At 45.1% G+C, this 25,666-nt stretch overlaps 1 protein-coding gene across 1 annotated transcript in view; it reads right to left on the bottom strand.

The window, feature by feature from the left end:
- Positions 1-17,547, bottom strand: part of Frmd4b (FERM domain containing 4B) — a 246,580-nt gene extending 229,033 nt beyond the window's left edge. The window contains exon 1 of the mRNA XM_085840234.1: positions 17,449-17,547. The gene's annotated coding sequence lies outside the window, so the exon portion shown is untranslated. The remainder of the gene's footprint in view (positions 1-17,448) is intronic.
- Positions 17,548-25,666: the final 8,119 nt, after the last annotated feature.

Genomic DNA, 25,666 nt, shown 5'->3' with positions numbered 1-25,666 from the left:
AATGCTGGGAGCCTCTGGGAAAATACTGCCCCTAGGAGCAGACCACCAAACACATGCCCAAGAGAAAGGAAGCAGGTAGGGCCTAGAAATGACCATGGAGAAGCAATGCAGCATGCTATTTCTACCCACAAGATGCGCTGTCTTCTTTTTGCAGTGCTGAGAATAAAAGCCAGGACATCACCCATGCCAGATAAATATCCTACCACTGAGGTACGCCTCAGAGGCCTCCTCTTTTAATGAGCAATGCTTGAAAGGTCACGGAAGGGAGCAGGGTGAAGAGGAACTTTTTTTTTGTTGTTGTTGTTTTTTTTTTTTTTTTTTTTTTTTTGCTGCTGCTACTGTGTGCTAACTTTTAAGTTGTAATGGAAAGCACTGATGCTTGGAATCCTGTAATCAGCCTTCTAGAAAGGGAGCCAGGGTCCCCAGGAGTCACCTAGGTTAGATTCACAAATCTTGCAGACTGACCCACCCTCCCACCCTTCCAGTGACAGCTGGAGATACCCTGACAGATTGACAAGGGAACATTGTCATTGTCTCTCAGCAATGCTACATATCATTCATCTCTCAGGGGTGCCACATGGTGGCAACTGCTCAGGGCTCTCAGAAATTCAATTTAAATCCAAAGCTACCACACAAGCTGTCCACATTTCCTGGTTTTGTTTGTTTGTTTTTTGTTTGTTTGTTTGTTTCCTGGCAGCTTCTAATTCTTAGGCTATTTGCGCTACCATCACGCTTCTGCGACTGTGCTGTGGATTCTTTGTTGGCTGCTTTTGCTTGGAGAAAGTTTAACTCACGACCGGTTTAACTTTTCACTGCCCCAAGACTTTTACAAAGAGGACTCAACTCATGAAAGGCACACAGGCCCTCAGCCTGGAGCGAGGTGCGTCTGAGTAATTAAACGTGTCTAAGCAACACCATTCATACCTGGGGCAGACAGGAAGAGACAGCATGGCTTCCTAAACTGATTGCTCATCCCACAGGATGTGAGTCACCCCAGGCCTGATCCCTCAGCAAAGTGAATCTCTTTGTCAGGAGCCTGGGGAATCAGAAATCTTCTGTCCTGTGACTTCTCAAAAAATTATATGATGCACGAGAAAGTCTCTACTTCCAAAATGGAGCCTGCATACTTTCCTGCGGTGACTTTGAACTGTCCAGGAGTAAAGGGGCGAGAAGCTGACATCATGCTTGATATAAACCAAATTAGAACAAACTCTTGACTCAAGATTTAAAATTTTTCAGTTTTTAAACCAAAGCTTCATCAATAAGTGATGGAGTGCTCATCCAAATGTCAGACATATATCAGAAATATTACACACTTGATGATCTAGTTAGACAGGCAGCACTTTTCTCTAGATGGAGGTAACAGTGACAGTGAATGTTTACTGGGGTTGACCATGTCCCAAGTGTTATGCTAATCACTTTCCATCCATTAAGTCTCTGATGTGCTTATCAACCCAGAGAGGTGCTTACTGTCATTCTCATTGTCAGACTGATAGACAATGGGAAGGGGGAGAGAAAAGGAGACATAGAGAGGGAGAGAAAAGGAAGAGGAGGAGGAGGAAGAGGAGGAGGAGGAGGAGGGAGAGAAGGAAGAGGAGGAAAACAGTATGACTAGACAAGGTTTCCCTAGATCCCAGCTGTCTGGCTCATAACCCATGCTAACTTGCTGACTCTGGAAACATGTATTTAAACAACCCTTTCAAATCAGAACCAAGGAAAGATGAGCTGGAGATCCCTGACGTCACAAGAAAGGGACACCTGTGATTTGGAGAAGTTGTCACTGACATTTCACCACAGGACACAGTGTCTATTTTCAGGGTCCCTGTTCTCTTGATAGCCCCAAAGTTAGTGAGAATAAGCAGAAGCAGAGAGAGACAAGATAAGGGTGGTGGAATGTGGACTGCCTGGGGTGGACAGTCCCTTGTTTAAAGGCCGCCCCTCCTTCTAATGGTCAAAGAGAATCTATCTGGCCAAGTTTCTCTTGAAACACAAAGGACCAGAGTGAGATGAATGAGGTCTTCATGGATTCGGACCTTTCTATGTGTTGACTTTCTCTCGTCATTTAGAAATGAGTCTCACCAATCATTTAAGGTATATCGTAGGAAAGAGCTTAAGTTGGTTAAATGCTGGAAGGGGTGGATCCAGTGACCGAGCTGAGAGAGTGCCAGTGACAAGATCCATGGCCTTCCCAGATGCCCGGTTTCAATGGGAAGGTTCACAGGTTATCAAGATCAAGGGTAGGTCAGTGTTAATGTGATGTTCCCTTTGGTCCTACTGATATTCTTATCTCTGCAGTCATTTCCATGGCAACTATTCTCCTGACACCTTGCACAGTGATTGACATATAGGATGTACAATAGTCACTTATGGAAGGGTGGATAAAAGGCACACAACTATACCAATATATAAGCTCATCACTAACACTGATAAGTGTAATTATTATTTACTGAGTACTACAGGCTGTGTTTTACACATAGGACAATTTCAGCTCCTTTCTCTGTGACTCTATAATGTAAGCATTGTCTTGATCATCTCCAGTTACAGGTAGGGCACACAAAGGTACAGGGATGTTAAGAGACTGATTCAAGGTAACTTAGGGTGGATTTGTCTCCAGGCAATTTGATGTTCCAGTCAGATCTCCCAGCATCACACCAATTCTCCTGCCTGAAAACAATTAAGCATTCAAACTTCCTGCCTACTTCTCAAATCCTTTCCCTCCATCCGTCCCTTTCCAGAACTACACTGGTAGAGTCAATCATATGTCACTGAAATCCTGCTTTATAACCAGGCCTCCCCAGATGTCTTCAGATTTTAAGACCAAATACATATGCAAAGGTACTTGAAATAGCCAGGGTTCCCATCGTCCCATTTTCTCCTCGTTGCTGGGCGGTTGGACTTGATTGCCTCACTTATCTCAAGACAATGTGATAGATTCACCAAGCATCCAAATGCTGTGTAGCTTTCCCTGAAGCTGCAGGATGAAGACATTAAAACCGTGCCTCATAGGCTGTGAGCTGCATATGAAAGCGACATTATCTTCATCAACAACAAATGTGCTAACCTCTCAGAAAAAGAAGTGGAGGGAATTTTCCTAGTTGCCCAACAAGTTCTGGTTTCACAAATGGTGCTAAACTCCTATGGGGAATTGGAACCTTCTGGAATTTCTCCATTCTGGGCTATGTTGGGTTGGGACATTTTTATTATCTTTTTTTTTTTTTTTCCAGGAGGGTGGTGTTGGCTCCGGGAGAGATATACACATGGAATGGTTTTAACTGCGCTTCCCAAGGTGCATGTCTCCACATCCAGAGCAAGACTAATAAATAGCAGTTACATTTCATCGTTTCCAGAGAGGGGAGGGGGCTACCGGTGAGATGCCTTGCTTTAGAACAAGTGCAAAATACACAATGCCCGTAACAGCATGTTATGTGGGAACAGCGCATGCCTCTAATAACTGAGGATGTCCTGAAGAACAAGACTGCCCATGGGAACCATATTTGGGAGGCGGGGTATAAAATGAGTCTACACTAAAGCCAGGCTGTCTTCCCCACTTTCACACATCGAATCCATGTGGCTAAGAATCATCAGTCTTAGAAAGCAGCCAGTTCTTCCCATGGGGGGGGGGGGGGAAAGCGATGCTTCCTTGTAACTGAAAGGTATTTCTTCAGTGAAAGCCCAGTGGGAAACTCAGAAGTAATAGTGTGAGAGGTCCCAAACCTTGGGAATAAAAAATTTCAGGTCTCCTGGGAAGCCAGCTGGGCCCCTCAGAGAGCATCCCTGACAATGGGCTTTAGTCGGTGACGACCTTGACTTAGGGAGGATAAGTCTAGAATGAAGTCAGCTCCTGAGACATCTAGCTGGAGGAGATAACAAGGCCAGAACTGAGTTGGTCCCTGAAACTCTCCAAGGTCTCACCAAATGTAATGAAACTAACTTAGCAACCAATCAAGATTGTACTAATGTCACTGCTTTGCCCCTACCAATCATGTTAGAGGTTACCTAATCCTTCCAGAAAATTCCCCTTAGGTCTGCGAGGCCGTCAGGTCACCGCCATTTTGATAAATGGTTGGCCCCCTGCATGCTGATAACTTCTGCAGAATAAACACACTTTGTCTTTGCATACTATTTGAGTCTGGGATCTTCCTTCAACAATTATTGGACCCTAATACGTATATTTGGCAGGGCTGAATAACTAGGGCCTGCTCATTGTTATAGGTAGACAATTCTGAAAGCTGGATCTGTCCGTAGGACCTTTAAAGGGGTGGTGCTAGCTGGGCAGTGGTGGCACACGCCTTTAATCCCAGCACTTGGGAGGCAGAGGCAGGTGGATTTATGATTTCAGGGTCAGCCTGGTCTACAGAGTGAGTTCCAGGACAGCCAGGGTTATACAGAGAAACCCTGTCTTGAAAAACCAAAATAATAAATAAATAAATAAATAAAATAAAGGGGTGGTGCTTTAATGCCACTATAGGTGCTATTGAGGGAAAGTCCATATCCAGAAACTGGCTTTAGCAGCCTTCTGGAGGCAACTGAATATTCCTTCAGGAACACCCCCAGGACCTCTGACATAGCTTCTATTTATAATGAGCTATACAACAAAGAAGTCTTCTAAGGCACTGATCTAAGGCACTGACTAAGGGATAAAAGGGATATTCAAAGGATTGGAAAGGTGGTCCAGTGGGCAATGTGCTTGCTGCTCAAGCATGAAGACTCAAGCGTGGATTCCCAGGGTCCACATAACAGCTGAATGTGGCTATCTACATCTGTAACTGCAGTGAAGGAGGATAAAGACAAACAGATGCTGGGGACTCATCACCCAAGTCAGTCTGGCAAAAACACAGAGAGACCAGATTAGAGAGAGACTCTGTTAGCAAAACAGAACAAACCAACAACAACGACATATCAACCAGGTGCTCCTGGTTTTCCATGTCAATGGCCGGGCTCTGTCTACCTGTTTGGTCCCCATGGTCTCGCCTCCTGGTATCTTTCTCCTGGTCCTCCAATGCAGTGAGCAGCAAGCCATGGCTTTCCTGTGTGCTTTTTCCTCTGTGGAAGACACCTGGCCTCTCCCCCTCCTAGTTGGGTATGATCTAGCCATCAGCTCTCAGATAAAAAGCCACATCTGGGAGAAAATTGTTCATGATTCAGTGATTCAGCCTCAGGCAAGTTCTTGTGTTAGATAACTTCCTAGAGTGACTTTGCTTTTTTGTCTCCAGACTTAACTCAGCCTGCAGGTTCATACGTATTCATAAGTCTCTTTGATTTTTGTCTTTTCCCTGGATCCGTGGAGATTTTTGAGAGCATGAAATATTGTCTATTTACTCTGAATCGTGTCTCCACCTCCCAGGACACACTGATGGGTATCAATGCTTGTTTGTAGAATGAAAAAAAAATATACCCCAAAGCATCTGTTAGACACAGTCAGAGCTAAGCTGAAGCAGTAATACGAGCCAGGGGTGGGGTGACCTATACCTGCAATCTCTGTGCTCAGGAGAATGAGACAAAGAGACCAAAAGTTTGAGACTAAACTGTTATAGAGTTAGAGACTGTGTTAAAACAAACCAGCAAGCAAGTGAAGGGCTGGATCAGTACATGGGCAGGAGCTGAAGGTCCATGCTAGAGCATATGTGTAGTGAGGGACAAGTGAGTCGATGCCCAGCACCAAAGGTGGATATGTTCAGGGAGGATGACAAAGGTAGTATGAGATAACACTCATCTTGTTTCCCCTGAAAGATGCGCTACTTACACATGAGGAAGACTAGGCCCCTTTGCTGAATAGAGAGCTCTGTCTTTCCGGCTAACGTGAAACCATGTTGGGCCCCATGCTGGTATCCACTGGCAGCATTTGTACTGATCTCTGGGCAGGTGACTTCTAAATCAGCTCCCACGAGGCTGCAGAGCATACACTCCAGAGACTTGGTTCGGGGGAAGTACTGTACTGTAAGGCAGATGACTGATACTTGGCCAATCACATTGTCTTTGAGCTCAAGCATGTTGGAGATTACAAGCTGGATTCCAAGGCTCTAAAGCTTTTCTTAGGGGCAGCAAACCACTGTAGAACAGGAAGCTTGAAACAGCAGAAGGGCAGCTTGCATGCTTCTGAGACTCAAAAGCTCCAAATCACTGTCACTGAGCTGAAATTACAGTCCAGGAGGGTTGGAGGCTCTGGTCCTTCCACCTCCACGCCTCTGGTGGCTGTTGGTATTCCTTTGCTCCTGGCCACATCACTCCACTCCCTGTCTCTGTCTTCATATCACCTTGTCTATCTATTTGCATACATGTCTATAGTCTCTCTGTCTCTCAAAGAAATATGTATGATGATATGTTGGGTCTATCCAGATAATTTGGGGTAACCCCCCTCATTTTGAGAACCATAATTTAATCACCCCTGCCAAGTCTTTATAATATGGGCCAACATTTACAGATTGCAGAAATTAAGACTCCATACCTCTGGGCCATTACACAACCTAGTACACTAGTCTTTTCAAATCCAAAATGTATTCACACACCATAGCTCTCATTTCTGTTTATATAGGACAACTTTACTAGCCAGTACAAATCCCTACTGAAATGGGCTTAGGCTATGAGGTGACAGGCCAGTTAGAGGTGACGGCAGAATGCCAACATGGACCCCAGGTGTGCACGCCCTGGGTAACCTTTGTGTGCAGCTGGGGCTTTTGATGCTTCTAGCTCCAAGAGGATGACAAGGATGGGCTGCCATGTGACCCTGATCAGCTTAAGTTATATGCCGAAGGCACTACTGGCATCAGCCCAGGGAATGCTCCCTCAAGCATCATTACAAAAGGGAGAGAAAGGTGGCCTGCTGTTTTTGAACAAGCCTCAAGGTAAGCTATTCTTCCTAGTCATCCCAGCAGGAGTCCCCTGCTGTCTTCATTAGCTCTGACCCTGTCATAGCTGCCTCAATGGCCTGACTTTGACCCCATGAGGGAGGGGCCAGCCTCATCTGAAACCAAACTGGAATTCAGTTAGCAAAGGTGGCAGACACCTGTTGCCCTACCAAAAGACATTGGCTCCATGTTCATGCTCAGGTAAAAGAGGGCCGAGTCTGCACAAGTCAGCAAACCCAGAAGTGCTAGGCAGGCTTCTCTGCATGGCATCTGGCTTCACGCTCACTTCTCCAACAGACGCTGCAGCAGGCACATGGGCATGGGAGGACACTCGGCTCATGGTTCCCCCAGGCCACTGACCTAGCAACTGGCAAAGCAGAACTCAAATCAAGGAATGTGAGTCTCCAAAGTAGGGAGTTAAATGGTCTCCTTCTAAATGAACTTTAACCAGACTAGCACATGGAGATGGGGTAGCACCTGATAACACGTAACACCCCTCTATGAAGTCCCACTTTAAATCTTCCCATGGGGACTTAACAAGTGGTCTATTTTCATTTAGGTCCAGCAATTTATTGGCTGAATTGAAATAGAAGAAAGCCCACAGGGCTCTGGGAAAAAGAAAGTGGATATCAGTAATCCCAGGGATTGGGGTGGGGGGAACAGATATGTGGGGGAGGACAGCCTGTGGAGGACCACTGAAGCCCCAGCATCGACAGCCACAATGCCAGAGACAGACAATGACAGAGGAAGTCTGTGAAGGAAACAGGTTCAGGACTGTCCCCCTCCCAGGCCCTCCCTCCTATTGTGCCTCTCACTGAGTCAGCCTGGAGAGGAAGAAAACAGAGACTGTCATTCTCCCACACACACCTCTAACTTATCCCCAACAGGGAAGGAGAGGAGGCTGAGACAAGTAAGACACAAGCAGGCACCCATCCCCCACCTCCACACACCCAGATGCTCTGTGTCGTCCTGCCACCCCCATTCCCCACAGCAGAGAATTCAGTCAGGCTTCCACGGAGAAGGCATACTTTCAAGGACTGGTGTCAGCCTAAGATGTGTCACTTAGTTACAGAATGGCTGGTGTAGCCCTGTTGGTAGAGTGCTTGCCTGGCATGCAGGAAGCCCTGGGTTCAGTGCCTAGCATAGCATAAACTGGACACATGAATGGCCACAGCACTCAGGAGAAGGAGGCAGGTAGATCAGAAGTTCAAAGCTATCCTCAACCACATAAAGATCTGAAGTTAGCTAGGACTGCATGAGACCTTGTTTCCAAAAAAAAAAAAAAAAGCCGAATGACTTAATGTCTCTGGACTTTAGTATAGGGTTGAGATAGAGGATGACGATGACAATGATAAAGGAGGATATATATACACACACACATATATATATACACATATATGTGTATAATATATATATATATATATACTTACACACATACACACACACACACACACTCACACACACGATAGCTAGGCACAGGAGCAGCCAGAAAACACAGCTTACCCTCTCAGAACACGCTCTCTCTACGTGTTCGAATTTTCCACAAGAATCCAAAGTTCTGACCTTTACACAACAGCTCCTTATCTTTCAATGATGGCGACAAGCTCAGCCTTCAGGCAGTTTGTAATCTTGCATCTACATGGGTAGCCAGGTGTCACGTGTGGATACTTCTATTTAATTAAACATGAGCAAACATTAATGGCTCAGTCCCACCGGCACATCTCAGGAACTCAGTGGTTACCCATACCAGGGGCTGGCATAGTAGGGAAAGCAGGGCAGGACAAGGCAGAGCCACGGCAAGCTCTCCTGATGGCCCTGGTCTAAATGGGCTCCAGGGTAATGGTCACAATCAAGACAAAACGAAACAGACTTAACATTTGGGAACATGGCTGCAGAAAATTGATCATTAACCCGAAGCACTCACACACTAGATGATGAATATAGTCAACTTGGTGGGAGCAAAAGTTCCGTCTACTCCTCTCACCTCACAAAGGCAGCAGCTGACAGTACAGAAACCACACAGGCCTGACTTGGCTTCAGCAAAATTTTATCAGGAACCAAACTGTGAACGTTATATGGTCCTCATAGGTCAAAGGAATAGCTGCCTCCACTTAAAAATGAACGAACCTGTCTCATCCTACCATAATCCTCAAACAGGCAGCTGTATGCTGGGCCCACAGGTAGGCCTGTGGCCTGCTGACCACTACGTTGTCCTGGAAACTTTCTGATGACCACCGTGGGCTGCAGATGGGGAGTGGTGGAGTCATACCAATTTAATACCCTGGCTATTTCCCCGTTTGAGTCCTACACTTAGCCAACACTGATCAGCATTGGAGGGAAGGACTTTCATCAGCACAGGCAGTCCTTGGCATTCACAGACTCCAAATTTAGAAATCTGTCCACTCTCTCAAATGTATTTGTAACTCTAAAATCAACGCTTGAGGCTGTTGTCCGATCGTTCTGTGGCTTAAGACAAAGAAAACGTGGGTCTTCCAACATACTTGTTTCTTGCTGGGGTGTGACAGGGAACTGACTGTTTCTAGCTTCAGCTTTCATGCTGTTGTGTCTGTCTCATGGCCTGTGGCCTAAGGACCCCATAGGATAGATAGCTATGCAGCCAACACATTTGTGGACCTCAGCATCATGTCTCCATGTCAAAGCCTGGGTGTTACCTCTAGTCTGTTTGGTTGGTGATTTTGCTGGTGTTTACAAGGAATCCCCAGAGTGCAGATCTGCAGAGTTGGCTGTGTGTGAGTATTTGTGTCCCTCTCCCCTTAAAACACCCGTATTGAAACCCAATCACCAGTTAGGTCCCAAAGACAGACCCCCTCATGAATGTAATGTGTTATAAAAGCAGCTACCAGTAGAGGGCAGCACTAGATGACACCATTCGTACCTATAGGACCTTGCCAGACACCCAATCACCTGGTGCCTTGACCTTTCTGCCTCCAGACTGTGGGACATAAATTTCTGTTCATTTTGAGTCTTCTGGGTTAGGGTTTTGTTTTAGGACAGTTTCTAAGTAGAAGGCCATGATGTCCTAGAGAGAGAAAAAAAGGAGGCAGGCCACAGTAAGGGACAGGGAGATGGGTGTGTTGATAAGCGTGACTCTGGGCTATGAAGGAAGAATGTGTGTGAAAACCCAAGCCCAACCAACCAAAACAAACCAAACAGAAACTATCTCAAATAATGAGACTTTAATGACATTTAAAAAAGATTCACTAGACAAACTGTTGTTTTGTAAATTACCCCCTCTGTCTTGTAAATTACATTTTAGGTTTATTGAGACAGCCTAAAACTAGGTTAAATGTTGGATTATTTCATGATGTTATGTTTCTGTAATTCCGTGGTTCTGATTTCCCACATAGAAGGGCTGTTGACTAGAATATAGCACAGAGAACTATTAAAACAAAACTTCACTTAGAGTTAATTTACTTGTGAATTCACAAACTGTTATCCAAAGAGGGATGCACCCTGGCCTAACAGTAGCAGGACCCCGATGGAGACTGATTGGATGAGCATTTTTTACCCCTTGCTCCAAGTGGTTAAGACAGATGGAAGAGCACCTGAGTGGCACTAAGCCCCAGTGAAATGTAAATATCCACGGCACAGACCACCCAGGGTTTGCTAGGAGACCTTTGTTTAGCTACAGAGTAGGATTTTTCAGTTGCAAACACTGCATAATGTACTGGTGCTATCTTCTGGAAATTCGTCCTGCGGGGTGGTCCAGCAGGGGAAGTTATTTGGAAACGGAAAAGGATGTTGGGAGGTGATGCAGCGGAGAGCCAAGGCCCGGCCAGAGCAAAAAAAAAAAAAAAAAAAAATCAAGTTCATTTAGCAAAATGCTAACAAGGAAGTCGGTGTGTCTTTGGGACACACACTCGCACACTCATCCCTTTCTTACCCCCCCACTTTTTTTCCTAGTTCGCTCCTCCTGGACAGGTGCCATCTTTCAGTGATTACAGAAAGCAATCTCCACTTTGTCGCTCTTTATCACAGCCTTGGCTCCCTTCCAAGTATTTTTTAAATATGACAGCACTTACTACATTTACTATGTGTCCGACTTTTTTGTTTTTCATTATCCTAAGCGCTTTAACGTGAATCCATTTAATCCTCACTCGTTCGGGGTAAACACAGTCACTGCCCTGTGTGGTTTTCTAGTAAAGGATGGCACAGAGATGTCTGTGAACTTGCTCCAGGTCACACAGCAAACAGGCTTTGGAGCCAGAACTGGAGCACAGAGTCTTCCCCCCTTAACCTCCGTTGCCACACGAAGCCTCTGTAAGTGCCTTCACCTAGGAGGGACTACAACAGCGGCTGCTTCCACTGGTAGCAACATTCCACCCACTATCTTCCCATTCTCCTTCCTTCCTTCCTTCCTTCTTACATTAATGCTTAATTTACATTTACCCTTTCAAATGGACAGATTGTAAGGTTTTGACATGGGTAGGCATTCACACACCCATCACCATAGTTAAAACTGAATAGCACCTCAGAGATGTCCCCATGTCGCTTGGGGTCCACCTTGTCCCCACCCTAGCTCAGAGACCATGAGATTTTAGCCACACACCCACAACTCTCAAAGGACCCTTGAAGAGTATCCAAGAACAGAATATAGATAGGTTAGAGAGAATTGCATCTTTCATTGTCACTATCTCCAACTTAAGTCCAGCAACCCCTTTAGTTACTAATGGGGGTATCAAACACTAGTTTCCCTGGCCGCACCATCCCCAGGAAGCCCAGATCAGGGCTTATAACACACATCAGGTACCTAAGGGCAAAACTTTGCTTATCCTCCTGGCAGCTCAGCAATACAGTAGCCACAAGATCCGACCGCAGGACTCACATTTTATCTTAATAAAGTAAGCACCATTGGAGACCCTTTTTATGGCACTAAATATCAATCACATGGAAATATTCATTGTAGAAATCAGCCAGAGTGTATATATCACAGACATGTTTAACATTTAATAACTTTACTTCAATATAATTTGAATTTAAATAGTGAGGGTTTTGTTTTGTTTTGCTTTGCTTTGTTTTCCAGAGGAGGGATGCTTCAGCTTTGCCACTTTGCTGAAAGGGGTTTGCTTTCCCTGGGAGAACTGATGGATCGGGAAAGAAAGTCGTTGGTAACTTACTCCATTGTGACAGGTAATAAAGAAAATGTGCAACCATGGGAAAAAAAGCCTTTCCCAGCTGAAGGCAGTGTTTTTTGCTGAGTGTGAGATACAGACTAGATAAGGTTCCTTTGCTGCGCACACTGGCGGAGGAACTATATAGATCCTTATCTTGAAACTGCTGCAAGCTGAACTGTGCTCCAAGGCTGGGAATCGCTACTGGGAGCATCAACCGTTGCTCAGCAGCGCCACCTGCCGTTTAGGTGAGACTCTGCACGGACTGCAAAGACGCCTGCAGGCTTTAGCAACTGCCAATCTCCAAAACATGAGATCGTTTAAGCATTGGCCGTGGAAAATTCCACACCACAAAACTGTCTCACATACAGAGTTATTTAAAATACTGTATAAAATCACCCCAGGCTTGTGTATATTGCATGTAACGAACTGCATGGGAAACATCAAGGGAACCTATGTTTAGACTTGGATCTTTGTGCAAAGAGTTCATTAGATACATGCAGCTTTCCCAAAACTAAAGAAATAAATCTAAAATCCAAACCACACACTGTCCTCAAGCCATTCAGATAAGGAACACTCAGCCTGTACTTAACTACCTGGCTTGGATAATGAAGATACTTTGTCAACTCCAGATTAATTTTTTTCTTTCTTAGTTATGCTAGGGATGGGAACGGGTGATTTTCATAAGATATACAAAAAAGAAACTATATGTAAGGAGAAATTCCTTGATTTCACTGCTAATAAAAAACGAACACCGAACAAATGGAGGTACCTCCCCCACCCCCGTCATAAATTAAATGACCTCAGGAAGACACAAGAACCGATATATCTGTCAATTACCTTGAGTCCCCATATGAATATTCCTAGTTGGAGTTGAAGCGGCTTCCTTCAACTGGAAAAGGCGCACCTAAGATTTGCTGAGGAACCCTGAGTTAATTTCCGAAGCTGCTGTCTTGAGGTAAAGCTGAAAGAATGCGTGTATGATCCTGAACCACAAATTGGGCCGACTTTATCTCTCAGTCAGGGGCTTGGAAAGCCACGGCTTTTTTTATCCTTCCCTTTGGACCTCCTAACTCCCATCTTTGATGTGGAAGCTGGCCTTAGGCGTCCCGGGAGAGGGAGGTGTGCTATCGCTCCTTAAGGCACCCACTACTTCTCAGCCTTCACAGAGCTGTCTCACCGGCAAGGTTCATCGCTCATTATAATATTTCCACCATGCCTTTTCCCCAATATCCAGTGTGCCGGTGTCCCCTCCTCCTGACACTAGAAATTCCCCCGCCCCACAGGCACTTCCGGCTCCTTGACAAAGGCCAATCTCTTCAGCTGTCGTAAGGATGTGGATGGCCTGGAATTTCACAGGGAATCTTCTAGAGAATGAACAGCGAGGTGGAACGTGGCCGCTCATTATTTTCTCATCGTCCTAAGTGACAGGTGACCATGTCCTGAAGTCAGTTCTGGAAGCGTGCTGTGCCCCCAGCTCAGCGCACTGGCCATGGGGGGGAAAAGTTCACTCACTAATGCTCCATTTGTAAATTAAATTCTGGTCCTGGGGCCGAGCTGTCAGATCTCACAGCTGAATTCTTGGGATTCAAGAGTGTACATGGCTGCCTTTGTCTTCATCTTTCACTGCAGCACCTACGGGTACTATAAATGTCTGGTAATTATACTATCAAATTCCCAGCCCCACACAATCTTTGCAGTGGCAGCACTGGCCACACAAATGAGCCATAGGAGATGGGTGTTAAGAGTAAGTCACCAGAGACTCTAATTCCAATTAAGGCAAGAAGTGGGCCCCACTTCACCTCAGAAGCCATGTCTAGTGGCTGTGCCATCATGCCTCTGATTCTGAAATACTAAGGATGTGCTCAGCATTCAGTAGAAACAAGGCTGTCAGATGCTATCGAGGCTAAAAGTCCACCATCGCAGCTGCTTCTCATACCTGACACAGATTTTGCTGAAAGCACCCCCCCCCCCACACACACACACAGAGTTTTTTCAGCACTTCATTCACAGAATCTGCTAGTTCCATGGACTTGCTAATTAAAATGAGATATGTTTCATATGACAGTATCAGGAATCCAGAAGGTAAGGCACAAGGTGACCCAGGTTTGGACCTGTGACCAGGGATGCAACAGCATCCCTGTTTCAATTAGGTGTGGTACCTGAGTCGGGCATCATGGGGAAGCTGTAGTAAAAATAGCTGGGGCTATTGAGACATACATTTTACTGCTGGTCAAAAAAAAAAAAAAAAAAAAAAAAAAACAAAACAAAAAACCCCCACCAGTTTCTTGAGACATGTCCTTGAATTCCAGGGCCTCCCACCTCAGGCTCCCCAGGGGTGGGTTTATTTGTCTGTGCCACCATATATGACCCATTTTTTTTTCTCTTTGTGTGTGTGCTCGCGCATGTGTGGTCCCTGTAGAAGGTTAGAGAAATTAAATCAAATCACCAGAAAAGGTTCAAAACATGGAAGGAACTTACATGATAACCTTCAAGGCAAAGTTTCCCATTCATGTTAACTAATAGCCTTTTGATTAGTAATGTCTCCCTGAGTCAGGAAGGGATCCTGAGACCATTTTGAGTTCTGTGACCAAGGGATGCTGTGGGAGATTGATGATGTCTGTCCTGGCATGGAAAGGGAGGGTGGCTGCCTTACTTTAGGCATATCAGTTCTAGTCAGGCCTGGGACTCTGACCATGGTTCTCAGAAGTTTCCTCAGAGTGGCCAGCCAGGCCTGACAGGCAAGCAGAAGCTCAAACCAGAGAAGGTGGTGCAGTTCCAGCCGTGTCTGAGGAATTTCTCCTCAGTGGCCACCTGTGAGGTCCATGAGGTGCTCCTGAAGCCTGCAATGACAGAAAGGCCGTGTCCCTAGGAGAAATAGGGCTAAGAACCCCTCAGGGTTCAGATTCGAGGCCAGGGTTGAGGGTGGGTCTGAAAGTGAGGCGGTTTTTAGGGATCCTACACCTCTTTTTATGCATTCCTTGAACGTTAGTAATGTATACTTGAAAACGCCAGCCAGCCTCAGGTGTGCAGAGGGCACTTGGTGAATGTTTGGTCAGGATAGGAAAGGACCAGGGTAGCGCTGGGTGCGGCACGACTGACCCCTAGTGGTGGACCTGGAAAATTCCTATTTGAAAGGTCTTCAAAAAGCCTGCTAGAAAGTGTGGCTAACCGGACTCAGGATTTCATGAAAGAAGGATTTAGGGATAAAATAACTAAGAAAAAGTTTATATTATGTAATATGTATACATTCTATCCTTTTTTTTGGTAATTCACCCACGTTTTCTAAATGTCTGAAAGTTCTTGCAATTAAAGTAATTTAAAGTCCCTTTAACACTCCAGTTTGCTTGAACATAGATAGCTACGATTGCTCTTTCTTAAGCTCTCGTCCCACTATATAACATATAGATCCTTGGAGGAAGGAAAGCCCGTGCATTCCTGCTCTTCCCTTCAGTACGAAGACTTCAGGGAGATGTAGATTTCATCTACCAAGCTCCCCGCCAAAGCCGCTGCAAACCTGTGTTTTTTGGTAAGCAGCCTTCCGTTGTTTGCCATCATAACTGTAGTTAAGGAGAACGCTAAATTTAATTCTATGTTAATTAGTAATAAATTAAATGAAATGTTAAAGACTCTTTGTCCAGCTTGAAACAAAGTGCTTGTCCGCCTCAGGTTAGAAACTGTGCTGCAGAAAGCCGAATCCCTTCCAGGCCTTCCTTCTACTTCTCCAGATAAAGCCTAGAAGTAGGAACACCTGAATGAAGGGTTCACGTAGCCTATGATGCTTCCTGCTTCCTGCTTCCGAGTCAGGGTTAGTGAAGCACAGTGGCCAGGCGGTTAGCAGCTACGGAGCCACTTCCCTCCTGAAGACCAGCTCTGCCTTTCTCCCAGTGACTCCTGATATGGACCTACCCACAGTTCTTAAGATCGATTCTGTGGGAAGAGTTTGGATATCAAACCCAGTGGGCATTTAGACTTCCCTGCGATATCCCATTCACAGCTGGTCAGAGAGCTGAGAATTAAGTGGTTGTTCAGGGTTCAAACCCTGAATAGTCTGTTTCTATTAATCTTACCCTACCCCAAGATTACCCCTTCCCCAAGGCAAAGGGGAAAAATGGTGGAAAAGGGGACAGAAAGACTATGAGTCAGGGTTACAAGCCAGTCAAAATTCCAGGCATGAGGTGAGGACAGGCTCCTGATACCCAGTCCTAGACGAGGAGCTTCCTGCAGGTGCTGGCTGCTGGGGAAGGAAGAGTCCATTTCCTTCCGGGGCATAGCCTCTGGAAGGTTGACTGTCTCTTAGTGTAGCAGTTCTCACTCTGTGGCTCATGACTGCTTTGAGGGGGTCACGGGGTCGCCAAAGACCATCAGAAAACAGATATTTACATTACAATTCATAAGACTAGCAACATTGTAGTTATGAAGTTGCCACTAAAAATTTATGTTTGAGGGTCACCGCGCCATGAAGAACTGTATTAAAGCATTTGGAAGGCTCAGAACCAGGGCCCTGGTGGATGGCCCCACGCCTGTGCACATATGGACGGCAGTAGTTGGACTCAGTGAGTTATTTAAAAAGAACAAGAGGACATTAGTGTTGAAAGAGGCAGTGTTGGGGAGATCAGATTTTAAAAAAGAGAAAGAAGGAAAAGGGTCTGATATGATCAAGCTACATTGTACACACCTATGAAATTGTCAAAGAACAAACAAAATCACTAAATCTCAATCATTAACTTTGTTCACCTGCTCATTAGGCCTAAGCTAGTTACATGTTTAACGGTGAATTAGATAGATAGATAGATAGATAGATAGATAGATAGATAGATAGATAAATTGGGGCAACTGTGAAATAAATAAATAAATAAATAAATAAATAAATAAATAAATAAATAAACTGGGGCTAGAGAGATGCCCATGCCACAGACTACCACCTGCCCTTCCGGGAGACCTGGGTTTGACTTCCAGGACCCACATGGTAGTTCACAACTATCCCAGGGAACTCCAGTCCCAAGGACTCTCAAGTTTTCTTCTGGCCTCTGTGGGCACCAGTTATGCACCAGGTGCGCAGACATACATACAGGCAAAACTCCCTATATATACACAAAGTTTTTTTTTTTAAAGAAAAGAAATTCACAAGTAGAATGCTTGTACAAAATTTGAGCAACACATCGGCAACTCATCTAAAGCACAGAACAGTTGCTACTTTTAAATCTTTCCCCTTTTTCTTTTCGTTTTAGTTTATTTATTTTTTTCTTTAGGAAGAGAACCCCTATAGAATGGAAGCCTCCTGTCACCTTTGGGCCATTTCACTTTTATTTCAATGTGGAAGAGTAAGTGTGCTCTTTCATCTTCATCAGCAGCAACGCGGATGATTGGAAGGCTGTGGTAACGCGCTTTCTACTCCCTCCCCGTTGGACACCTCAGAGTGTGCTCACAGCTCATGCAAGCTTTTGGTAGTCACGGAACTGGGCGCTTACCTTTGCCTAATGGCTTCTCTTTCGCCCTCAGTCTCTTCTCACAGGAAGGATCCTTGGGTTCTGTCCGGCCTGTGCCAATGTCATCTTTTCCTTCCCCACATTATTTCTTCTGGGTTTCTCTCCTCCAAGCCTGGAACACAGAGCAAAGAGGCTCAGTCACTTCTGCAGCAGTTAGAAGGACCGTCAGCCGCAAGTCACTGACAATTCCAGTTTATTTCTAATTTTCCCCTGGCTGGCTACAGATTGATCACAGGTTTAGAGATTCAGACAATTAGATATTTAGAGCAAGAGCTCTCTCAAAACACCAATGAAAATGGACTGTTCTCCTTAACAACCGAAGAGGCAAATGCTGACTTGACCTCTCAGGAATCATCATATGACCCCTGGACTTCTGGTGTCAGGCCTGCCTGCCTGGGCTCTGTAGGGAGAGATTCTGAAGTGCAGCAAGTTACCTACAATACCATCAGGGCTGTCGGGGTAGGAGCGAGAACTTGGGATGATAGCATCTTAGACTCGAGTCTCAGGATTATAGAAAGCATCGTGGCAGTTTTGAGTCTGGTTTTTGAATAGATATTGACTGTATGGTAAGGATGAAGCTGACCGTGGGTGCTGATGAACTAACCGTTAGCGTGGGCATTGTGCCTTGAGAGCATTTAGCGGTATCTATCATACTCCCTATAAAAGACACGGCTTTTCCCTAGAGGCTCTGCTTCATTCAGTAAGCACGCCTCCCCCTTGCCAATTGTTTGGTCAAACTGCTTCACACAGCAGCGGGTAAACTCTGGACTAGGAGGGCAGACACAGCAGATGTGCCTTTCATTGTTTCATTGTGTGGATGAATGAGACTCCTGTCACACCCTCCCCTTGGCAGCTTCCCACCCACTTGCTCCTCTATAGCCCCCCCCCCCCATCCCTCATGCAGGCCTGATAGTCCAGTTGGTGCAGGAGGCAGAAGGAATTCAACTCGAATCCCTACAAGCACCTTTGCCCTGCTCTGCTCACAGATGTCACAGAATGTCAGTCTTCCCATGCAGAAACCATGCCAGTCAGTTTCTCATGCAATGACAAAGATCTCAAATTATTTCAGAGGAAGAAATCATTGTCTCGTTTATGGTTTTAGAGGTGTACCCCCTGGCTGGCTTCCTCCATTACTATGAAGTAGAATAAAATATCATGGTGGTAAGAATATGTGGAGCAGGGGGCTGCTGTCACAGGGAGGACAGAGGGAGTGAAGGGGAGAGGGGACAGGGACAAGACTGTTAAGGACCCACCCTCATGACTTTCCAGCTTGGCCCTGTCTTCAAATATCTGCCCCACCTTCCAGTAAGAACAACACATTTTTGCATCATTCACGAATGTACTGATCCATTGATAAGCCAGAGTCCATCTTAACACCTGAGCCATCTGGGAGACACTTCATACCCAAACCATGACAGAAACTCGATATTTTAGGAAATCAGTTACAAATAAAACATAGTGCAGATTGGAAGTTCCCTGCAATATTTTCCAGAAATCTTTTAGAAGAAAATCCCAAGTGGTTTCAGGAAACAAGTTCATTTACTTTAATCTCCCAAAAGCTGATAGAAGCTCCTTTTATGTAAGCTGTTTTTAAATAAACATCGAAGTGCCAAAAGCTGGCCATGGTGGTTCAAACTTACAATCCCAGTACTCAGAAAGATGAGGCAGGAGGATTGCCAGGAGCTCAGGGACAGCCTAGGCTATGTTGCAAGTTCTAGGCTAGTTTGACTCTATATGAAACCTTGTCTCAGGAAAGAAGCAAAGCCAATAGGATTTGATTTAAACCGTGAGAACTGGTGTTTGAGGAGGGTGGTCATGGGAGGAGGATTTGTGCAATACAAAAATAAGAATGAGGACTTGGTCCATTCTCTTGGCCCTCGTGATTTTGGGGTAAACCATTGGTTTCAGAAAAATGTATGCTAGAGATGTATTCTAGACTAAAGCTCCACTTTGCAGATAAAATAAACGAGGGCTATCAAGAGAAGGATCCTGCAAAAGGTTACATAGTCATCTTCAAAAGATGTACACACCTCCTATTTCATTACATCTTGTGCCACACCTTTTCATGTATCTACCGGGCAACAAAAGCCCCTTGAGCAGCCAAGCCTTGTAGTGCTGACATCAGCCATATTGCATACACCAAACATAGGGAATTAGTTAAACCTCTTAGGTAGGCAAACACAATACAGCTTATATAAACTCAGAACACAGGAGCAGAAAGGGAGAAATAAACAGACACTTCCTGATTACCTAGAATAGCTACTATTGATTGAAGACCAACCATAAGCCATCCAGTATAGTATGCCTGTCCCTGTCGGTGACACTAATGCTTCCAGCAACTCTGAAAATAACACATACATCAGTGTACCATGAAAACGAGAAAACTGAGCAGGAAAACAAGATAGCCTGCCTGAGGTTGCACACAGCTAATAAGTTCTAAGATCCTATGACTCCCTACACACACACACACACACACACACACACACACACATCAACTTCCTGTCTGTGACAAGCCACGGAAATAGGCATTTGCTTAGAAACCCCAGAGCCCAGGAATAGAAGCAGCTCATTTATACTGAGCAAAATAGGAGAGAGAAGAAATGGACTTAGAGCGTTGCTGTGGTTTCGACAGGCTCTTGCTTTGAACACTTGGTCCCCACTCATAGGAAACTGTAAATTTTGGGAGCTGGGATCTGGCTGGAGGGAATACTAAATGATGGTGTAACTTTGAAGGCTATTCCCGGCCCTCAGTACCCTCTGATCTCTGCCTCTTGTCCGTCATGAGTGAGAACCTCTCCCGACACATGCCCTCCTGTTACAGTGGACAGAGCCAAGTAACCATGGGGCGAACCCTCTAGAACCAGGGATCAGCAGTAAGTCTGTCTTGATTCAAGTTGTCCTTTCAGGTATGTTGGTCACAGTGACATGAAAATAACCAATAACAAACACTATAGGAATCTATTTTTACAATGATTCTATCACTGGGGGCATGCCAACAATCAGGAAACACACCAACTATGTCAATGTAATTAATACACAACTTAATCCTAAAAAGTCAACAGAAGATATTTGTGATAATAGATCCCCAAAGATAAGACAAACAGTGCAAGCTCTCAGTACAATGGATGGCTTTGGGTCAACAACAGTTTTAATTTTCTAGGGTTGCCATTACCAAGTGAGGCAGGACTGAGGACTTAAATGAACAAAATCTATCTTCTCATGGCTCTGAAGGCTGGAAGTTGGGGATCGAGGCAATGGCAGGGTGAGTTGCATGTCATCTCCTTGCTTGGCTTGCAGACTTTCTTCATGCGATCTTTCCTGTGTGCGTGCAGTCCTGGTTCTCTCTTTCTGTGTTTAGTCTTCCTCCTTTTATAAGGACATTATTCAGATTGTATTAGGGCTTGCTTTAACAGATTCATTGTATTGTGAAGTTGTCACAGGCGAGGGTCACCTGGTTAGGAGCATTGAGACAATGTCTCTATGTATTGGGCAACAGGCAAGTCTGCTGAGTATTATTTTGATTGATAATTGATGTGGGAGTGCTCCACCCATTGTAGGTGGTGACATCCCTGGGCAGGGGGTCCTGGATGGCATAAGAAAGTAGCCTGAGCAAGCCAAGAGGAGCAAGCCAGTAAGCAGCATTCCTTCATGGCTTCTGCATGGCTTTCTTCCTCGAGCTCCTTGCATGACTTCTCTCAGGGGGTAGAGTGGGACTTGAAAGTTATAAGATGACATAAATCCTTCACTCATCCAAGTTGTTTTTGGTGATGGTGTTTTATAGAACACTTAAACTAAGATGCCCACAGAAGCCAGACAGAAGAGGGCATCAGATCCCCTGGGACTAGAGTCATAAATGGCTGTGAGCTACTGTGTGGGTTCTGAGGATTGATCTTGGATCCATTGGAAGAACAGCCAATGCTCTTAACTGCTAAGCCATCTCTCCAGCTCTAAAATAAAATTACATTTTATGGTGTGTGTCTGTGTGTGTGTGTGTGTGCGTGTGCATGTGCAGTGTGTATGTGTCCTCTGGGGGTTAGAAGCAAGCACCTCTACTTACCGAAGTATCTTGTTGGAGCCATAGGTAACATTTTTAATCATTAACAATAGTTTTTATATAAATATAAAGTGAAACTGTATACAAAATCAAACAAAACCTGCCACCACCACCACCAACAAAAACACTGAAAAAAAATATCCCTTGAGTAGAGTCGGGTGGCAGAGCCCAGCACACCACACTGGCCTCAGCCCAGCCAGCTTTGCCTTCAAAGTTGCAAGCGATAAATAAGATCTTCTTTGAGCACTAGATGAGACAGTTGGCTTCATGTGTAAACACTCAGCACACAAAGATGCTCTGTTAACAAACAGAGCCACTTTACACATAAACTATACGGAAAAACTTCTGAGAGGACCCAAAGCACAGGAAGCAAAGGTTACCATCTCTTGAATTTGCCTCTTGAATTTGCAGACACTAAACACATAAGATAAGAAACCACTAAAGTTGGCTTCATTCCTTAGCTTCTATCATCAGGGAGTCTCCCACCCCAGTCCCTACCCCAACAAAACCATGTTATGTGCACCACATCTGGGCAAATGCTGAACCTAGCCAGGGTGTTAAGATGCTAGCAACTAGTCAACAAACAAACAAACAAAACCAAAAAAAAGCATAATGTTTAGCACTGATTATAAAGGAAACTGCAAACACTAGTTAAGAGCTGCCCCATATCCATTTGAGTGGCTTTGAAAACCGGAAACAACAAGAATGGACGACAGTGTGTAGACAAACCACACGAGACACGGCTGAGGTGCTGCTGTGTTAGAGTTTGCAGTCGCTCAAAAGATGAGTCATAGACTTCCCTCCTGGCTCCCCAACCACCTCACGGCATCGCCTCAAACTCAGGAGGGCTATGAGCAAGTGTTTGTATGCTGATGTTCATAGCTGCGCTTTTTCACAGTGGCTAAGGCTAGCAACAACCCTGAACTCCCTTGACGGATGGGAAAGCAAAGTGAACCTCACCATCCAATGGAAGGTTATTTAGCTGTGAACAGGATGAAGTTTGGACACAAGGGAAAATGGGGAGAAGTCTCAAAAAGCAGTCCAGTAAACGACAGGAGCCAACACACAAAGACAAAGATTGCATGGTTCTACCTACGTGGTGTCCTGGGAGAAGTCTGAGACTAAAGCAGAAAAATAGAAGACACCTGGAAGTGAGGAACTGGGAAATGAGAATGGTTTCTAGATGGGGAAAGAGTTCCAGTGTGAGGTAGTGAGAAAGTTCTGAACGTGACAGCAGTTTGACAATGGTGTGCACGTCCTTACTCTAGAAACTGTACATTTTGAAATGGGACTTTGCCCTTTATGTCTCCTACCCCTGGAAAGAAAACGGATCAGAAAAAAAAAATCACAGGATTAAAGTGTCCGGAGGAGGACCGGTTCCTTAGCTGTCAGTGAAATGCACCACTTTGTTAAAAAGCCTAACAGTTGACAAATGCCTGGCTTGCTTAGATGGCAACTTCAAAGCCTGGCGAGCAGGGAGAGCGGTTCAGGGACAGCTTGACTCCAGGAAGGGCTTTGTGTGAGGAAGACCTGGGGCTCCAAGACTAGCTTCTGTTCTTCGGGGTTCAAAGCCACAGAGGCAGGCATCACTTGAGGTCCTTACTTCCAGAGCAGTCCCTCCCATTGACTCAGCCCATCTACTTGGTGTCCCTGCAGGAGTCCACAGGGGTGACATCTAGTAACACAGTCAAGGTAAAACTCCACCCACGAGCCTCACTCAAAACAATCAAGTGTTCCTCTTCACACTGACTTCACATCCTGTCTTTACTTTTAGAAAAAGTCAGAGCCACACAGAATTGATTTCTCCAGTCCAGTTTCTTCTTGGCTATCACAGGCGACCACTACCATGAGCTAAATAAATATCTATTTATGTGTGTATTTGTTTGCTACGCTTTTGAGGGCTCTGAACTTTTCTTTAAAAACGTGCTCCATACTATATTGTACATTTTACTCCACATCTTATAGTTTTGAGATATTTTCATTTTGCTCCACAGTGCACTGGATCCCTCACTGTTGTGCAGTGTGCTCTGTTCATGTGTATTTTTCTGCTCCCAATAATGGACAACATGGTGCCCACTGTATTAGTGACCTTTCTGTCCCTGCGACAGAATACCAGGCAGAAGCAGCTTAAAGGATGGAGGACTCGTGCTGGCTCATGGTTTCAGGGGGGTCTCAGTCCATCACAGCGGAGCAGACGTGATAGTGCAGTGCTGCTCAGTGGCAGGAGTGTGAAGCAGAGGCAGGCAGCAGAGAGCTTGGGGGCATGCACAGGAGGGCCTGCTCCCAGTTCCCACTTCCACCACTCAGACCTCATTTTCCAAAGGCTTTACAACACTCAAGACAGCACCCTGAGCTGGAGACAGGGCACTTAGAACTTGAACCTGTGGGATACATTTCAGATTTAAACCTTAACATATGTCATAGTTAGCTTTCATCGCCAAGTTGGAATTCCTGGCAAGACGAAACCCTCAACTGAGAAAATGCCATCATCAGGTTGGCACGTCTATAGCACATTTTCTTAGTTTCTGACTGACTGAGGAGGGCAGTGCCAGGAAGCAAGCCAGGAAGCAGCATCCTTCCGTGATCCCTGCTTTAATTTTTTGCCTCCAGGTTCCTTCCCTTACTTCCGTAGATGGCAGGCTATCACTATGAAGGAAAATGGCCTCGTAGGCTCATATGTTTGATACTTGGTTTCCAGTTGGTGGAACGTTTTGGGAAGGACCAGGAGGAGTGGCTTTGCTGGAAGAGGTGTGTCACTGGGAGAAGGCCTCTGAGGTTTCAAGAGAGGTTTCCACCCCACTCCCATACCGAGTATGCTTTCCCTGCTTTCTGCCTTCAGATCAAGATGTGAACTCAGAGCCATTCCTACTACCACGCCTGTGCTCTGCCATCATGGATACTAATCCGTGCAATGGTAAGCCCAATTAAATGTTTTCTTTTATAGTCGTCTTGGTCATGGTGTTTTGTCACAGCAATAGAACGATAACTAATGCAATTATCTATAAACTAAGTTGCTTTGGGCCATTGTTTATCACACAGCAATAGGAAGAAAACTAGGCCACCATGCAACTTGGATTGTTCTCTGTGGAACTGTGGAGGTTGTATAGGGTTCAGACTGAGCACGAAGCTGCAAAGGATCTATTGGGTGGACATGAGCAGGAATTCCTTCTGGAAAACCTTACTTGGGGCTACCCAGAGCCTCTGAGTATTTGGAAATTTGGGTTAATGTTTTTGTGTCTTGAGATGGTGATGGCACACAGGGATGCTCAATTGTATCATGAACAACCAGCCTTGCTCCACACAAAGCATGAAGAGGCTCCTCTTCAAACCGTGTCCAATTTGAAGTAGGAGCTTTGTGTTATAGAGGGTGTGCATCTGTGAGTCTAATTAGGGGCTGACAGCTTGCTCTCCAGTGCCAAGTGCCACAGCTGAAGTGCCTGTTTGCTGTGACTCCCTGCCAAATGCCACCGTCAGCCTTCAGATTTCTGCTGCTCCGTTGGGTATAAAATGCTGTCTCACAGTGCTCCAGGCCTGTGGGGTTTGATTGTAGTAGTGATGTGGGAAACTTGTCCAACTCTGCGGTTCACGTCCCTCCATAGGAAGGTATCCGTTCTCCACTGAGTAATTTGAAATTTCCCCTTTGATGGAGGAGCTCTGCTAGAGGTTTGGGTTGCCAGTGCTCTCCACCAGTGTGGCATTGCTTCTGCTTTATGCTATCGTCTCACACGGAAGCACACAGTGAGATCTAGGTAATCTTAAGGGCCTTTTTTTTTTTTTTTTTTTTTTTTTACATTCCTAATTTTTAAAATCTACTTTGAAATCACAAGGATAACCTCCATTTTCTCACCTCAGGGTTTTACATTTTTTTCCTACATTTTATGTAGCTTTTTGATCTGCCTCATAGATTGGTTTTGGCATAAAGTGTGAATGAGGAATCTTACTGTGTTTTTCTTGAGTTGAATCAGTTGTAGTAACATCATTTCCTTTTGATATTCTCTGTCCCCCCCCTTTGAATTCTAATATATCCTATGTGCTTTGTGTGTGTGTGTGTGTGTGTAGGGGGGAGGTAACTTTGTGTGTGTCCATCTCCCTGTCTGTGAGTACAGGCACATATATAACACATACAAGTACATATCAGAAGATGAC

The sequence above is a fragment of the Mus caroli genome, unplaced genomic scaffold (assembly GCF_978045245.1).
Source record: "Mus caroli unplaced genomic scaffold, Mus_caroli_1 scaffold_7, whole genome shotgun sequence".
In the NCBI taxonomy this organism is placed as follows: Eukaryota; Metazoa; Chordata; class Mammalia; order Rodentia; family Muridae; genus Mus; species Mus caroli.
This window is presented reverse-complemented; position numbering and strand designations above follow the sequence as displayed.